The following is a 19,639-nucleotide window of genomic DNA, read 5'->3' as shown; positions in this document are numbered from 1 at the left end:
GTTTCGTCCCCGATCCAGATTTGGATCGGGAGACGGGGAACGTGGGAGCGAGTGGGGGGGGGGGAATGGTGCGTTGGGGGTTAGGGTTTGGTCGCCCAGGGGTTATGGGGGAGTGGGGGGCGGCCTGGGCCTGTGGCCGAATGGGCCGGCCTGCTGGGCCGAAACCCAGTGGGGGCCTTTCTCTCTTTCCCTTTTTTTGTTTGTTTCTGTTTTTTTGTAGTTTCTTTTGTTTTACTTACTTTTAGTTTTATAAAATATACCATTAGCTCCTAAATTAGTATTTATAAACACTCTATTGCCACATTAATTTCTCATACCTAATAAAATAGTTTAATGTTTTAATATTTATAAAATGCATCTAATTATTTGTATAAGCCACTGTTTTATTTAGTTTAGTGCTTTTAATTATTTTATAGAAATGTGATCCTCCACCATAATTACCTAAGCATTATTTGCCACCTCTAGAACATTTTAATTTTAATGTTTGAAAACTTTAAAGTTTGACTTGATTTTGAATTTTTGAATTCGAACGGGATTGAACCATCGTGAGATTTACAACAGTAAGAGTGGTGACGTGGCATCATTAGCAGAGGTTACTGTAGCTTGATTATCCGGGCGTCACATCCCGTGTGCCTCATATTGCTATTGGTCTACTTGTTCACTTGCATACTTGTGAATATTTTGCAACATTATTTGAATCTCGCTAACAATTGCATAAATTTTGTGCCACCATCCTCACCAAGCTACTCCAAAGGCATTATTTGTGTAGGTGTGAGAATTGACAAGATTCGGTACCAATTGTGCTATTTCCATAATACATTATCGAGTGATCATTGATCCATCTTCAACATCGAATAAGGTACATTTGGTCTAGTTCTTCCTTTCTCCCACTCACATATTTGCTTGAGATGATGGATATGAAAAGTACTTCTACCAACCCACTCTTCATCGAGCAAGAAGATGAGCCCGACAACTACGTCACCAAGACTCAACTATTCAGTGTGCATAGAGCTTTGCACCAAGAGAATGAAGCATTGGGCGACCGCATCGATCAACTCGCCACCAACTTGAGGCGATCGAAGCACGAACAAGAGACTACCTCAACACCATACTTTCCAACCACATGGAAGAGCTCGACGCCAAATTGGCAACACAGATGGACGACTTCCGCACCTTGTTGATTAATCATTCCTCGACAACCTCGTCATCATCATCAAGACGACGCAAGTCAAGTCGACACTCTTTGGACATTTCTTTGGATGCAGGTCATTCAAGACCTCATTTGCATCATCGTCAAGACCATGAGGATCATCAAGCTCCACAAAACCCATTTCATGGAAATGGTTTACAAGACTATCTCCAGGAACGTGAGTTGACAAGCTAATGATCCTATGGTCCAAGAGCAAGCTCCAATACACCAAGATTGCCAAGTAAACCAAGATGGCGACGTCCTTCCACAAGAGCAACAATGCCGTGAAGAACAAGCCCTAGAAGATCAAGGCACCCTATGCAAATCCACACAAGCCATCAATGAACGCAACCGCTGCGTGCGCAAACAAGAAGAGGCCCTCCGACAAGATGTCAAGAAGAAGCCGCACGCCTCAAGGAGCGCCAATAAATGAGGAACCGTGCAAGAATTACAAATCCTCAACCTCAAGCTAATCAAGTGGAGCACGTACAACAAGCGATCGATGACCCTCCACCATGGTAAGAGCGTCATCACCATCGACCCCAACATAATGAAGAGCAACGCTATGGCAAGCTAAAGTTTGCCATGCCAAAGTTCTTCGAAAGCAATGATCCCAAAGATTACCTTTCATGGGCATTTAAGGTCGACAAGATCTTTTGCTTACACAACTATGAAGAAGAGAAGAAAATTGCCATGGCATCGCTAGAGTTCCAAGACTATGTCCTCATTTGGTGGGAGCAAGTCATTGAGCGACGAGAAGCAAAAGGTGACCCACCCATCACAACATGGAACCAAATGAAGGATGTCATGCGAGCGCGCTTTATGCCAACATACTATAGTTGAGATCTCTTCAAGAAATTGCAACTCCTCAAGCAAGGCACCAAGTCCGTTGAAGAGTATTACAAGGAAATGGAGGTTGCCATGATTCAAGCCAATGTCATGGAAGATGAGGAGAAAACTATGGCACGATTCTTGAATGGACTCAACCATCCTATCAAGAAGATTGCAGATTTCCAACCATATTCGAACCTCCTCGAGCTAGTGCACCAAGCTACCAAGGAGGAGCGACAAGTGCAAGATGATTACAAGTATGCCAAGTACTCTTCCAAGACCTACACGGTTCATACAATCAATCTTCAACGAATACAACACCTTCTACCTCGATGAAACCTACAACAAGAAACGGCGACAAGTCAAGTTACAAGAAAACTTCGACATCTTCAAGTCGTCCTCCTACTACAAGCAACTTCCAGCCGAGAGCTTGATACGTCTCCAATGTATCTATAATTTTTGATTGTTCCATGCTATTATATTATCTGTTTTGGATGTTTAATGGGCTTTAATATGCTATTTTATATTATTTTTGGGACTAACCTATTAACCGGAGGCCTAGTGCCAGTTGCTATTTTTTGCCTATTTCAGTGTTTTGCAGAAAAGGAATATCAAACGGAGCAAAAACTTCGCGAGGATCTTTCTTGGAACAAACGCAATCCAGGAGACTTGGAGTGGAAGTCAGAGACGCAACGAGGCAGCCACGAGGCAGGAGACCACGCCCAGGGGGGTAGGCACACCCCCACCCTCGTGGGCCCCTCGTAGCTCCACTTGCCTACTTCTTTCGCCTATATATACTCTTATACCCTGAAAACATCCAGGGGAGCCTCAAAACCACTTTTCCACTGCTGCAACCTTCTGTACCCGTGAGATCCCATCTTGGGGCCTTTTCTTGTGATCTGCCGTAGGGGGAATCAATCACGGAGGGCTTCTACATCAACACCATAGCCTTTCCGATGATGTGTGAGTAGTTTACCACAGCCTTAGGGCCCATAGTTATTAGCTAGATGGCTTCTTCTCTCTCTTTGGTTCTCAATACAAAGTTCTCCTCGATGTTATTGGAGATCTAGTCGATGTAATACTTTTGGTGGTGTGTTTGCCGAGATCCGATGAATTGTGGGTTTATGATCAAGATTATCTATGAACAATATTTGGTTATTCTCTGAATTCTTATATGCATGATTTGATATCTTTGCAAGTCTCTTAGAATTATCGGTTTAGTTTGGCCTACTAGATTGATCTTTCTTGCAATGGGAGAAGTGCTTAGCTTTGGGTTCAATCTTGCGGTGCTCGATCCTAGTGACAGAAAGGGAACCAACACATATTGTATTGTTGCCATCGAGGATAAAAAGATGGGGTTTATATCATATTGCTTGAGTTTATCCCTCTACATCATGTCATCTTACCTAATGCGTTACTCTGTTCTTATGAACTTAATACTCTAGATGCATGCTGGATAGCGGTCGATGTGTGGAGTAATAGTAGTAGATGCAGAATCATTTCGGTCTACTTGACACGGACATGATTCCTATGTTCATAATCATGCCTAGATATTCTCATAACTACGCACTTTTCTATCAATTGCTCGGTAGTAATTTGTTCACCCATCGTAATATATGCTATCACGAGAGAAGCCACTAGTGTAACATATGGCCCCCGGGTCTACTTTACATCATATAAGTTTCTGATCTATAATTCTAGTTTACTATCTATTTATTTTGCAATCTTTACTTTTCAATCTATGCAACAAAAATACCACAAGTATTTATCTTATTATCTTTATCAGATCTCACTTTTGCAAGTGGCCGTGAAGGGATTGACAACCCCTTTATCGTGTTGGTTGCAAGGTTCTTGATTGTTTGTGCAGGTACTAGGCGATTTGCGTGTAGTCTCCTACTGGATTGATACCTTGGTTCTCAAAAACTTAGGGAAATACTTACGCTACTTTTGCTGCATCACCCTTTCCGCTTCAAGGGAAAACCAACACATGCTCAAGAGGTAGCAAGAAGGATTTCTGGCGCCGTTTCCGGGGAGATCTAAGTCAAGTCAAGACATACCAATTACCCATCATAAACTCTTCTCCCTCGCATTACATTATTTGCCATTTGCCTCTCATTTTCCTCTCCCCCGCTTCAACTTTGCCGTTTTATTCGCTCTCTTCCGTTCATCCTTCTGTTTGCTCGTGTTACCATTTGCCTTCTATTAGCTTGCATCTTTGCTTGCTAAATATCTATTGTTATGGATCCTCATCCTCTTGCTAATCTTTTTAAAAGATCCAATTATGATGAATCAATTGCTAGTGAGCTGAGTGCACTAGATTATCTTTATGGAGTTTTGCTTGAAATCCGTGAATCTGAAAATTGTGACAAAGTGCTTAATAAAGTGATTCACGATAGATCTTTGAATAAAAAGCATGATTGCAATGATGTTATTATAAATTCTATGAATGTCAATTGTGCTAATAATATGCAAACCCTAAGCTTGGGGATGCTAGTTTTTCTATGTCCACTACTTGTTGCAATGATCATGATTGGGGTGATTCTTCTTATGATCTTGAAAATTTATTTAAGCTCCATGATGAATATAAGATTGATAATAATGTTTGCAATATTGAAAGTGGGTTTGGAAGAGGGTCAATTTTAGATCCCACGTATTTGGAGAATGTTCAATATTATGCAATTTTCGATAAAAGTGGGTTTGGAGAGGTCATGACTTTAGTTAATGTTAATCCCACTATTTTGGAAGAGTGTCAACTTTGCATGCATGTGGACCATGTTGAAAATATTTTATGTGGTAGCTATTTTGTTGAATTTGCTTATGATCCCACATGTAAGTATTATGAGAGAGGAAAATATGATTGTCGAAATTTTCATGTTACTAAATGACCTCTCGTTATGTTGAGATTGGTATTGTTTCTTTCCGCTTCCTTGCATATGCTAGTTTTTGCTTGCTATGATAATTTGTATGCCTATAAGATGCCTATGCATATGAAGTATGTCAAACTTAGATGTGTTTGTCATGTGTTTCATGATGCTCTCTTTGTGCTTCAATTCTTGTCTTTCATGTGAGCATCATTGAAATTATCAATGCCTAGCTAGGGGAGTTAAACGATAACGCTTGTTGGGAGACAACCCAATTTTTATTTTTGTACTTCACCTTTTTTCCTGTTTAGTAATAAATAAATCATCTATCCTATTCTTTGATTGTGTTTTTTATGTTTTAATTGGTGTTTGTGCCAAGTAAAGCCTTTAGGATCTTCTTGGGTGATTGTTGTTTGATCTTGCTGATAAAAACAGAAAGTATGCACTCACGAGAATAATTTTCATTTTTTACCAAAGAGCGATAAAATACCAATTCCCACTGTAGTAGATCAATATACAAATTAGTTAGGTCGTCCTAATTTTTTAGAATTGTTGGAGTTACAAAAGTATCCAAAATCTACATATTACTACAGACTGTTCTGTTTTTCACAGATTCTGTTTTTCGTGTGTTGTTTGCTTATTTTGATGAATCTATGGCTAGTATTGGGGGGTATGAACCACAGAGAAGTTGGAATACAGTTGGTTTAACACCAATATAAATAAAGAATGAGTTCATTACAGTACTTTAAAGTGGTTATTTATTTTTCTTATACTAACGGAGCTCATGAGATTTTCTGTTGAGTTTTGTGTTGTGAAGTTTTCAAGTTTTTGGGTAAAGATTTGATGGATTTGGGAACAAGGAGTGGCAATAGCATAAGCTGGGGGATGTCCAAGGCACCCCAAGGTAAAATTCAAGGACAACCAAAAGCCTAAGCTTGGGGATGCCCCGGAAGGCATCCTCTCTTTCGTCTTTGTCTATCGATAACTTTACTTGAGGCTATATTTTTATTCACCACGTGATATGTGTTTTGCTTGGAGCGTCTTGTATGATTTGAGTCTTTGCTTTTTAGTTTACCACAATCATCCTTGCTGTACACACCTTTTGGGAGAGACGCACATGAATTGGAATTTATTAGAATACTCTATGTGCTTCACTTATATCTTTTGAGCTAGATAATTTTGCTCTAGTGCTTCACTTATATCTTTTAGAGCACGGTGGTGGTTTTATTTTATAGAAATTATTGATCTCTCATGCTTCACTTATATTATTTTGAGAGTCTTTTATAATAGCATGGCAATTTGCTTTGGCTATAAAATTAGTCCTAATATGATAGGCATCCAAGATGGGTATAATAAAAACTTTCATATAGAGTGCATTGAATACTATGAGAAGTTGGATACTTGATGATTGTTTTGAGATATGAAGATGGTGATATTAGAGTCGTGCTAGTTGAGTAATTGTGAATTTGAGAAATACTTGTGTTGAAGTTTGCAAGTCCCGTAGCATGCACGTATGGTGACCGTTGTGTGACAAATTTGAAGCATGAGGTGTTATTTTATTGTCTTCCTTATGAGTGGCGGTCAGGGACGAGCGATGGTATTTTCCTACCAATCTACCCCCCTAGGAGCATGCGCGTAGTGCTTGGTTTTTGATGACTTGTAGATTTTTGCAATAAGTATGTTAGTTCATTATGACTAATGTTGACTCCATGGATTATACGCACTCTCACCCTTCCATCATTGCTAGCCTGTTCGGTACTGTGCATTGCCCTTTCTCACCTCGAGAGTTGGTGCAAACTTCGCCGGTGCATCCAAACCCCATGATATGATACGCTCTATCACACATAAGCCTCCTTATATCTTCCTCAAAACAGCCACCATACCTACCTATTATGGCATTTCCATAGCCATTCTGAGATATATTGCCATGCAACTTTCCACCGTTCCGTTTATTATGACATGCTTCATCATTGTCATATTGCCCTGCATGATCATGTAGTTGATATCGTATTTGTGGCAAGGCCACCATGCATATTTTTTCATACATGTCACTCTTGATTCATTGCCCATCCTGGTACACCGCCAGAGGCACTCATATAGAGTCATATTTTGTTCTAGTATCGAGTTGTAATCCTTGAGTTGTAAATAAATAGAAGTGTGATGATCATCATTATTAGAGCATTGTCCTGTGTGAGGAAATAAAAAAGAGAAAGGCAAAATAAAAAAGGGAAGACCCCAAAAAATGAGAGAAAAGAGAGAAGGGACAAAGCTACTATCCTTTTTCCACACTTGTGCTTCAATGTAGCACCATGAACTTCATGATAGAGAGTCTCTTATTTTGTCACTTTGATATACTAGTGGAAAGTTTTCATTATAGAACTTGGCTTGTATATTCCAACAATGGGCTTCCTCAAATGCCCTAGGTCTTCGTGAGCAAGCAAGTTGGATGCACACCCACTTAGTTTCTTTTGTTGAGCTTTCATACATTTATAGCTCTAGTGCATCCGTTGCATGGCAATCCCTACTCCTCGCATTGACATCAATTGATGGGCATCACCATAGCCCGTTGATTATCCGCGTCAATGTGAGACTTTCTCTCTTTTTATCTTCTTCACACAACCTCCATCATCATATTCTATTCCACCCATAGGGCTATGTCCATGGCTCGCGCTCATGTATTGCGTGAAAGTTGAAAAAGTTTGAGAATACTAAAGTATGAAACAGTTGCTTGGCTTCTCATCGGGGTTATGCATGATGAGAGCATTTTGTGTGACGAAGATGGAGCAAGGACAAACTATATGATTTTGTAGGGATGAGCTTTCTTTGGCTATGTTATTTTGAGAAGACATAATTTCTTGATTAGTATGCTTGAAGTATTATTATTTTTATGCCAATATTAAACTTTTGTCTTGAATCTTTCGGATCTGAACATTCATGCCACAATAAAGAAGATTACATTGAAAATTATGTTAGGTAGCATTCCACATCGAAAATTCTGTTTTTATCATTTACCTACTCGAGGATGAGCATGAATTAAGCTTGGGGATGCTGATACATCTCCAACGTATCTATAATTTTTGATTGTTCCGTGCTATTATATTATCTGTTTTGGATGTTTAATGGCTTTAATATGCTATTTTATATTATTTTTGGGGACTAACCTATTAACTGGAGGCCCAGTGTCAGTTGCTGTTTTTTGCCTATTTCAGTGTTTCATAGAAAAGGAATATCAAACGGAACGAAACCTTCGCGAGGATCTTTCTTGGAACAAACGCAATCTAGGAGACTTGGAGTGGAAGTCAGAGACGCAACGAGGCGGCCACGAGGCAGGAGGGCGCGCCCAGGGGGGTAGGCGCCCCCACCCTCATGGGCCCCTCGTAGCTCCACCAACCTACTTCTTTCACCTATATATACTCTTATACCCCGAAAACATCCAGGGGAGCCATGAAACCACTTTTCCAATGCCGCAACCTTCTGTACTCGTGAGATCCCATCTTGGGGCCTTTTTCGGTGATCTGCCGGAGGGGGAATCAATCACGGAGGGCTTCTACATCAACACCATAGCCTTTCCGATGATGTGTGAGTAGTTTACCACAGACCTTAGGGCCCATAGTTATTAGCTAGATGGCTTCTTCTCTCTCTTTGGTTCTCAATACAAAGTTCTCCTCGATGTTATTGGAGATCTAATCGATGTAATACTTTTGGTGGTGTGTTTGCCGAGATCCGATGAATTGTGGGTTTATGATCAAGATTACCTATGAACAATATTTGGTTCTTATCTGAATTCTTATATGCATGATTTGATATCTTTCCAGGTCTCTTAGAATTATCGGTTTAGTTTGGCCTACTAGATTGATCTTTCTTGCAATGGGAGAAGTGCTTAGCTTTGGGTTCAATCTTGCGGTGCTCGATCCTAGTGACAGAAAGGGAACCAACACATATTGTATTGTTGCCATCGAGGATAAAAAGATGGGGTTTATATCATATTGCTTGAGTTTATCCCTCTACATCATGTCATCTTACCTAATGTGTTACTCTGTTCTTATGAACTTAATACTCTAGATGCATGCTGGATAGTGGTCGTTGTGTGGAGTAATAGTAGTAGATGCAGAATCATTTCGGTCTACTTGACACGGACATGATTCCTATGTTCATGATCATGCCTAGATATTCTCATAACTACGCACTTTTCTATCAATTGCTCGGTAGTAATTTGTTCACCCATCGTAATATATGCTATCACGAGAGAAGCCACTAGTGTAACATATGGCCCCCGGGTCTACTTTACATCATATAAGTTTCCGATCTATAATTCTAGTTTACTATCTATTTATTTTTCAATCTTTACTTTTAAATCTATACAACAAAAATACCAAAAATATTTATCTTATTATATTTGTCAAATCTCACTTTTGTAAGTGGCCGTGAAGGTATTGACAACCCCTTTATCGCGTTGGTTGCAAGGTTCTTGATTGTTTGTGCAGGTACTAGGCGATTTGCGTGTAGTCTCCTACTGGATTGATACCTTGGTTCTCGAAAACTGAGGGAAATACTTACGCTACTTTTGGTGCATCACCCTTTCCTCTTCAAGGGAAAACCAACGCATGCTCAGGAGGTAGCAGAGCTTCATCATCAACTACTCCAATGGTTGAGATTGTCAAGACAAGTTCCATCAAATGATTCACATTACAAGGCCGAGGTCACAAAACATTTGAGTGCCCGACTCGGCACACCATGATCGCCAACGACAACGGCACCTATGACTCCATGAGTGAGGAAGAAATGGAAGCACTTGAGCACGTGGCTATGCACCGACGCGTGAATCAAGGTTAATATGACCAAGTCTTTTATGGAAATGATTTGATCCCCGCTCTCGTTGTCTCCAAGGTCTTGACACTTCAACATGAACAAGACAAAGACCAATGTTGCCACATCTTCCACACCTAAGCGGGCATCAATGGACGTTCCGCGAAGGTCATCATCAATGGAGGAAGTGGCCACAATTTGGCAAGTGAAGAACTATGCTCCAAGCTACAATTGGTCAGGATGAAGCATCCTCATCCCTACAAGCTCCAATGGCTTAGCGACTCCGGCACCATTCATGTGGAACACACCATTCAAGTATCCTTCAAGATTGGAGCATACAAAGACACATTGGAGTGTGATGTGGTTCACATGTCTGTTTGCCACCTCCTGCTTGGACTACCTTGGCAATTTGACCGCGACGTCATCCACAATGGGTGAACCAATCACTATAGCTTCATAATGAAGGGAAAGGAGTATGTTCTATGACCCATGTCGCCAAGTCAAGTGATCACCGACAAGCAAGCATGTACCCATCACGGAGAGAAGAGTGAGAGAGTGAGCCACCACAAAGAGAGTGAGAGCCACAAGCCAAAAATGAGTGCCTCGACGATGTGTGACAAGAAAAAACTTAGTGCTTTTAGCTACCAAAAGAGAGATGAGAGAAGTATGTGAGAATCCCTTGAGTGTTATGCACTATGCCCTAGTGTGTGAAGACGAGGCGGCAAGAACTAACACCTCTCACCATCTACCTTTAGTGTTGTCTAATCTACTGTAGGAGTTCACGGACATCTTCCCCGATAAGCTACCTCCAGGACTACCTCCACTACGAGGCATCGAACACCGCATCGACCTCATCCCCGACGCAACTTTACTGAACAAGGCACCCTACCACGTCAACCCCGAGGAAACCAAGGAAATACTAAGTCAAGTACAACACCTCATTGACAATGGGCATATACGTGAAATCTTAAGTCCTTGTGTTGTTCCGGTTATTCCTGTGCCTAAGAGGGATGGTAGTTTTCGCATGTGTTCCGATTGCCATCCCATAAATGCTATCACTGTTCGCTATAGGCATCCCATTCCACGCCTTGACGATAAGCTAGATGAGCTTAGCGGAGCTACCATTTTCTCAAAAATTGATCTTAAAAGTGGCTATTACCAAATTCGCATTCAAGAAGGTGATGAATGGAAAACCACTTTCAAAATCAAGTTTGGCTTGTATGAGTGGTTAGTTATGCCTATGGGCTTATCCGAAGCACCCAACACTTTCATGCATGTGATGCATTATGTTCTTCGCAAATACATTGGCATATTTCTCGTGGTCTACTTTGACAATATACTTGTGTTTAGCGAATCTCTAGAAGATCATGTAACCCATCTTAGGGCCATTTTGCAAACTCTTCAAAACGAGCGCCTTTATGCTAATATGGAGAAATGCACATTTGGTGTTGACAAGCTTTTTTTCTTGGGTTTTGTTGTTTCTTCTAAGGATGTTCATGTAGATGAAGCTAAAATCGATGCTATTAAAACTTGGCCACAACCAACTAACTTGCAACAAGTGCGTAGCTTCCTTGGCTTAGCCATATTTTATCGCCGCTTTGTGAAGGATTTTAGCACCATTGCATCACCTTTGCATGCATTGAGTAAGAAGAATACACCATTTGTTTGGGGACCATCCCAAGATACTGCATTTCACGAGCTTAAGAATTTTCTTACACATGCTTCATTGCATGCATTGCCCAATTTTGATAAAACTTTTGAAGTGCATTGTGACGCTAGTCGTAATGTCATAGGAGGTGTGTTGATGCAAGAGAAGCACCCAATAGCATACTTTAGCGAGAAACTTTCTGGAGCGCAACTTAACTACCCCATCTATGACAAAGAATTAAATGGTTTAGTGATAGTCTTGCATGTGTGGGAACATTATCTTCGCCCTCGTGAATTTGTCATCCATACGGATCATGAGACGCTTAAATACCTTAAAGGTCAAATGAAATTGAATACGCGACATGCCAAATGGAATGAGTTCATTGAGTCATTTCCTTATGTCATCAAGTACATCAAAGGTAAGGAAAATTTTGTGGCAGACGCTCTTTCCCTCAAGTGCATGCTTGTAACTCAACTTGAATTGAATGTCATTGGATTTGAGCACATCAAAGACTTGTATGCGCATGATACTACTTTTGCTATTCCTTATACCAAATGCTTCATGCATACATCTTGGGAGAGATATTATATCAAGGATGATTATCTAATGAGAGCTAACGAGCTTTGTATACCTGAGTCTTCTCTTCATTTGTTACTTTTGCAAGAGGCTCATGGAGGAGGACTTATGGGACACTTTGGACGCGACAAGACATTCGCAATGCTCTCCAAGAACTAATTTTGGCCCAACATGTTTCGTGATGTCTCCCACTACACCAACCGATGCTCTACATGTTGCAAAGCTAAGTCTAAAGCTCAATCCAGTGGTCTCTATATGCCACTTCCTATTACGCATCACCCATGGGAAGATATTAGTATAGACTTTGTGCTTGGTTTGCCTAGGACTAGAAATGGAAAAGATTCAGCATTTGTTGTTGTGGGCAGTTTCTCTAAGATGGCACACTTTATTCCATGTAACAAGATAGACGATGCTTCACATGTTGCAAATCTCTTTTGTAGGGAAATCTTGCGTCTACATGGAGTGCCCAAGACTATTGTGTCGGACCGTGATGTCAAGTTCCTTAACTACTTTTGGAAGACCCTATGTGCCAAGATCAGAATCAAGCCACTCTTCTCATCTGCATACCATCCACAAACCGACGGCCAAACGGAGGTCACGAACCGGAGGCTATCGACTCTCCTCCGTGTGTTGATCAAGAAGAACATCAAGGAGTGGGAGGAATGCTTACCTATTGCCGAGTACGCCTACAATCGAGCAAGACATTCGACTACCGGTAAGTGTCCCTTCGAGGCCGTCTAAGGTTCCAATCCGTCGTCCCCATTTGACATTCTACCGCTACCTCTACAAGAGCGCATCAACATGGACGCGAGCGCATGAGCGAGCTATCTCAAGAAGGTGCATGACGATACAAGACAAGCACTCGAGCGCCAAGTACACCGCCTCATGACCAAGCTCAACATCAACAAGCAACCCATGATATTCAACATTGGAGATCTTGTGTAGCTACACCTCGAGCCGATGGACCCTTAAATGTGATCGCATGCTACAACAACAATGCATACAAGATCGACATACCTCACGACAAGTACAACATGAGCGATATCTTCAACGTCAAGGATCTCTCTCCCAACTATGGTGATGAGGTTTTCGACCCGAGGTCGGATCTTTACCAAGGTAAGGGGAGATGATGCGGAGCATCCTTCAGTCATCCCCATGGACCAACCTTCGCCCACTCAAGTGCCAAGTGGACCGATGACACGAGCACGTGTTAGAGCTATCGAGACCAAGGTGACATCTCTCCTTTGTGATATTCTATAGGACCCATGTGAGACATGGCTACTACCTAAAGCCGGAATGCTATGTGTGATTAGGTATGAAGACCACCCTCTAGGAGATGCTCTTGATGATGGACAAGTCCCCAAGTACATGGACGAAGGATCACGATGAGAGGAACCGGAGAAGGGCTATAGGCCCCGGACATCCAACCCCTAGAGATGTCAACCCCAACAGCAAGCTAGACGCCAAGCTCCTACAAGCCTAGGACATCCGACCCGACCTCGGAAATCTGGCTACAACCTATCCAGAGAGCAACTGGAACCGATCAAAACCGGACCGGACATTGATACGTCTCCAACGTATCTATAATTTTTGATTGTTCCATGCTGTTATATTATCAATCTTGGATGTTTTATAATCATTTTATAGTCATTTTATATCATATTTTGGTACTAACCTATTGACATAGTGCCAAGTGCCAGTTGCTGTTTTTTCCATGTTTTTACGTCACAGAAAATCAATACCAAACGGAGTCCAAATGCCATGAAACTTTACAGAGATTTTTTATGGACCAGAAGGAACATAATGGGCCCTGGCTGCACCTGGGGGTGCTCCGAGGAGAGCACAACCCACCAGGGCATGCCAAGAGGCCCAGGCGCGCCCTGGTGGGTTGTGCCCACCTCGGGTGCCCCCTGGACTGCCTCTTTGCTATATAAATACCCCAATATTCCCAAAACCCTAGGGGAGTCGACGAAATATTGATCCAGCCGCTGCAGAGTCCAGAGCCACCAGATCTGTCGGGGGTATACCCCGTGGTATGACCCGACCAGAGATATGACCCGGTTGGGACTTGGTATTTCATTGGTAAACCGCCTGAGGACTGATGACTCACTAATGACTCGGCCGAGCCTGGTGACCCATTGGTGAGCCGACAGATTGTAAGCCGGCGGATAGTTATAAGCCGACAGACAATTATAACCTGATAGACGGTTATAACCCGGCAGACAGTTATAACCCGGCAGACAAAGTCGCCTGGGGTTAATAAGCCCGAGACGCTAAGAAGCCCAAGACGTTAAGAAGCCCATGGAGAGAAGCCCATGATGAGAAGTCAGAATAGTTTAAGTCTTAATCCGACTAGGACTCTACATGTAACCTGCCCCTTTAACTTATATAAGAAGGGGCGGGGCGCCCCTAGAGGGTAAGGTTTTTCCTAGACATATCAATAGATAGGTCTCAATAGACAAGTCTTAGACAACATCAAAGTAGATGCTCTCGAGATAGAGGTAACGAAACCTCGCCCTTATAACCGAGATCGTCATCATCATCAATATGAATCAAGCATGATGTAGGCTTTTACCTCCACCGCGAGGGGCCTAACCTGGGTAAAAACCTCGCGTCTCCTCTCCCGCTCAACCCCTCTCAAGCTACCACATAGATGCGTTGGCCTCGCAACTAAGTCCTCATACTAAGGACATCCGCCGTGACAAATCCACGACAGTTGGCGCCCACCGTGGGGCCTGCACACGGTGGTGTTGAGTTCTTGGAGGTATCTTTCACAGGGATCGAGAAGATGGTAAATTCCAGATGAATAAAAGCCGATTGGAAAGGATCTGCGTCAGCTTCGAGTTCATCAGTCCAGATTTTACAACCCGTGAGATTTAAGTCGGAGAAGTGTTAGGGTTACGGTCGATATGTTGTCGCCGTCATGCGATTTGTTCGGCCGTTTTCTATAACTACTGATTACAAAGAAAAAAAAAGAGTGGAGGTCAACCCAAACATGACCCAGAAAGGATGGGGTCATGGTCGTGGACTCGGAGTCAACCGCCCCGGTTCATCTCCACCACGAGCCACCCGCGCCTCACCGATTTTGCTCTTGCGTCGAGTCACCTCTGAGCAGCCACCCTCGGGTACCTCCCCACGCTGGCGCCCCATCTCTGCGGCCGGCCTCAGGTGCCGCTGTCGAGCCACCCTGGACTCCTCTGCCACCATGACTGTCGTGCCGTCGCTCCTACGTGGCTGCCTTGCTTGGCCTCATGTTGTCACTCTGCCGAGAGCCACCGCACCAGGCTCCCGCGTGCCGTCGCGTTGTGCATCCGCCTGAGCCGCCTAATCCTTCCAAGGCACCTGCCTCAACTTGACTCCTTGCCGACGTATCTTCATTGTACGGCCACAATTCGCCGTTACCAAGTACATCGCATTGACATCACCGTGAGCCACCTTCGCTGTACGCCGCCTCCAAGTTGCTGCTTTGAGCCACTTCCCTCAACCACGCAGCTGATGAGCCGCCTCCAATGTTTTGGCTCCACCACTGTTAAATCGGCCGCTCCGCTGCAGCCTTGTCTCAACCACGTGTCTGCCCTGCATCTGAGTCGCCTGCCTACTGAGAGCCGCCATTGCCTCAGTCAGCCGCTGGCCTCCTTCGCCGGCGTGGTTCTGCCGGCCACCATCGCCCACCTTCGAGTGTTGTCTCGCTCCACGACGAGCCAGCCTCTGAGCCGCCCGGTCGCATCCGCCCTCGCTGCTAACCCACCGTCGTTTCAGGACCAAGGGACGCTCCGGTGCATCCATGCCTTCTACAGCCGCCCGTGCATGCTGGATCGGCCGCCTCTCGCGCCACATCACCAGTTTCAAGCCACCGCGGTCCTTCGTCAAGTCGCCGGCGTGCCACTTCGTCAATTCCGGGTTGCTTTACTCATCCGCTGCGGTCCTCCGTTGAGTCGCCGGCACTGACCATCCGAGCCGCCGCGCCTCCACTAAAAAATCGCCACGGCCGCGGCCGTAGTTCATCTCATCAGCATCACTTCGATCTTCATTGACATGCCACTGCATCAAGCCGCCACTGTCGGCTACTGCCGTCACCCCCGCGTGGCCTCCATTGAGCCGTCGCGGGCCCATCTCAACCGCTGTCGCATAACTGGCCCTGAGCCGCCGAGTTCACCTTGAGTCACCGAGGCTGAATCACCACAAACCGCCGGGGTCCACCATGGCATCCCCTCACCAGACTCCACTGCCACCACGGCCTTTATGAGCCGCCACTCACCTCTGCATCACCGAGACTGCTCTCCTTGTTGGGGGCCTCAGCCGCCGCTGCATCAAGCCGCCACCGATGGCCCACTCGCCTCTGCTCTTTCGGCCACGTCTGCTCCAAGTCGCTACTTCAACCTACGAGCTGCTGTGCCTACGAGCCGGCCTCACCCCTCCGCTGCTGCAATTCATCCATGGCCGGTGCGCTGTTTCTGCAGACTTCTGCCTTCGTGCGGTCCCTCTTCCAAGCTGCCTTGCTCCACCTCCGTCGGCCGCCTCGTCACTGAGCCGAGAACCGCTCGAGTCGCCTCGGTCTCCAGTTGAGCCGCCACTGATGTAGCTGCGCTTGCATCGCTGAGCCACCACATTTGCGACCCACCTCACTGCAAGTCGTCTTCGCCACCGGCCACGGTCGCGCCTCCACCGGCCGCCTCCGCCTTCATAGCCACGGGCCCTGTCTCGTTTGACTTCGCGTTAAACCGCCTCTGTCGCGGCCTTACCGATGAGTCGCCTAGATCGCCCCGCGAGCCTGCGGCCGGCTCAGCCCAGCCCCTCTCCAGTTGCTCCCGTGCACTCGCCTGCCGGCTGTAAGAAATCAAGTGGCCATGCACTGGACATACTACCAGAAGCATTAGTGCGAGATTTCCAGTATGGGTAAGCTGAAACATAACCCGGAGGATCCCTTCTGAGCCGCCCGATGTTGCGTTTTAAGCCGCCACCTCTGTCATCGTTGCCGCAACCCCACGGCTAATAATTCTTGATAAAACATATCAGGTGAAATCCATCATGTGAAGTTTCTATTGATACATTTTTTTCTTCGAGAACAATTACTCTCGTTTGTGCAAATTCTTATGCAGAATTCATAATTGCAAAGGAGACCATCAAACTATGGCCCTTGCCTACATCAGATGGATCAATGGACAGGGTCATTTATAACCCGTCGAGATTCAACATATTTCAGCAATCCGCTATTCAACTATATGCCGGTTCATATCACGGTCAAGTATGGAGAGTCTCAAGCCAACTCCTTGAGTAGTCTTAAGACTCAGGGGCTATGATGACATTACTCAGTAAATGTTGCCAATTTGAGCAAATTCAACAAGCCCTGGTCATTGGAGGGAAGATAACCCGGTCCCGGAGGCTACTGCCATATTGATGAAAATTTAAAGGCCGTCAGAAAATTTCCGGCTTAAAATGAAGGGTTCCGGTTTAAAATCCGACTCAAGAGAAATCTGTCTCTCACAAAGCGTTGAAGCTCTCAATATCCGGTTTAAAATTCCGTTTCAAAAAGAATCCATTTACCATAAGTTCGAGTTCTCAGGAAAAATTAAAGGTTGCCAAAGAGAACTTGCTGGCATGATGCGCGGTTCAAACACGGGTATCCTGCCTTATTGGCTTATCATATCATTGGTCACTTGGGGGCTTCCTACTCATTAAGCATAGCTATGACTACTCTCTTGATCCGGCTTGTACGCCATGATTACAAAATACTTGGGGGCTTCCTGCTCATTGAGCATAGCTGTGACTACCCTGTTGATCCGGCTTGAACACCGTTGTTATAACCTACTTGGAGGATTGACGCCCGGATTAAAGGGACCAAAGAGAGTCTGATGCACAACACAGCTCAAACATAGGTACTCGACGAGCACATCTCAATATATATCCCTTGGGGGCTCCCTGTTCACAGAACATAGCTTTAATAAACCCCTCTTGGTTTCAAACCCTAGGTGCATAGCACCAAACAATTGCAGTTGATCCTTCCTTGTACGTCTGCCACTCCGCCCAGATAATCCTGGAATAACCCGCCGAACTCTTGACAATCAATCTTATTAAGACCTTGAACTTATCAAGGTTAAAATGGCGGTTGGTTATGTGAGGTCCGCTTACAAGGTTTGAAGATTCAGCTAGTGGCTGTGCAAGCCCATGAAAAGCACTTGGGTTTTAGGCCTGGCCGCCTATGAAAGCCTCATTTTCTGATTTTTATTTGATTTGAAGATTCTTTTTTGAGGTTTTCCTCTTGTGACATGAGGATACATGATTGGAAACTGATGACAGCTATCATGCCTTATGGTTCATATTGTGAACCTCTCTGGGGTGTTATTTCACCCAACCTGGTTTTGGACGTTAAGTCACCAGTGTATTTTGGATTGCACCATTGGAATCATGCGCTTATAAATCATTGGGTTGTTACCTTCACTGGGTATGGCAATGTAAGCCAGCAATATAAATCAATCCTACAGGTATGTTTTCCTGGTTATATGAATATGCGAGGTTTGATAACCCGCCCTGGCTTTTAACTTTAAGTTGCCAGTATGTTTAGACTTAAATGGCCTTAATTCTAATCTTTTCCATAATTTCATAAGACTATATTATGTTTGGCTTGTTACCCACCTTGGCTTTTGACGTTAAGTCGCCAAGGCATATGTTGTTTAAACTCTGTACAGGATTTGCAGAGCTATGACTTACATAAATGATTAAGTTCAAACCCTTCATCAAAGATTGAAGTTGGTGTTTCAAAAGGGTTATCAATTATTGATTTTCACAAAGGCTATAAGCCGTCGGGTTACAAAAATCCCGGATTACAAGGATGTGCATTAAGTCACCATCGGCCAAGAGCCACTGAGTATTTAAACTCTGGATTTACTTATCAGCCGATAAGGTATTCAAATCTTTAAATAGCCAAAATTGGCTGGATTTTTATGATGATATTGAATGATTGAGGTTTTCATACCGGATTATATTATTCAAATCTTGAATAGCCAACATGGTTGGATTTTTGTTATGGTTATCAATAACCAGTATTATGATTGAGGTTTTCAAAGTTGCTTCAGCGCAATGGCTATTATTTCTTTATCAATGGATATGGTTTATTCTGCAATGGAAGGAATAGTCCCGAGTCGTCACAGGCTTACGACCCGACACTTGGGGGCTACATTATTCAGATTGATATTACATCAAATACGCAAGTCCCATGTCACTGCCAGCATGCACCATGGCACTTGGGGGCTAATGCAAAGTCATTTTTAACTTGCTTTATTCAAGACTCGACCCATCAGATAAGTGATGAGCCGGCCCTTGGGGGCCACTAATTGCTCCTACCAAAAATTCAAAGTACACAAGCCTTAATCCATTATATTGAAGGGTCCATTGCTCAGTTGGTAGAGCACAAGGCTCTTAACCTTGTGGTCGTGGGTTCAAGTCCCATGATGGAGGCTTCATCATAATGTTATTTTTAATATATATAAAGTCCCTGCTCATTATTGCATAATGACTCGGCCCTTGGGGGCTAAACTGGTTGAAGTTTTTATAAGCATAAGGCAATTAAAAGTCCCGGGTTGCGGCAAACATGACAACCCGACACTTGGGGGCTACATATGTGGAATATTCAGTTTTGACTAGTGATTGAGATGAACAACCTGGATTTCTTCAAGGTTGCGACATTTATATTGAAGCAAGTCTTAAGTTGTTACTACACTCCCTTCTTAA

General features: G+C 43.9%; 1 non-coding gene across 1 annotated transcript; it reads left to right on the top strand.

The window, feature by feature from the left end:
- Nucleotides 1–19,293: 19,293 nt before the first annotated feature.
- TRNAK-CUU lies at nucleotides 19,294–19,368 on the top strand. Its single transcript has one exon. It is a non-coding gene; the product is annotated as a tRNA-Lys (tRNA).
- Nucleotides 19,369–19,639: the final 271 nt, after the last annotated feature.

Source organism: Triticum dicoccoides, chromosome 5A, assembly GCF_002162155.2.
Source record: "Triticum dicoccoides isolate Atlit2015 ecotype Zavitan chromosome 5A, WEW_v2.0, whole genome shotgun sequence".
NCBI lineage: Eukaryota > Viridiplantae > Streptophyta > Magnoliopsida > Poales > Poaceae > Triticum > Triticum dicoccoides.
Note: the sequence above shows the minus strand (reverse complement) of the source record. Positions and strands in the feature narration are given on the sequence as shown.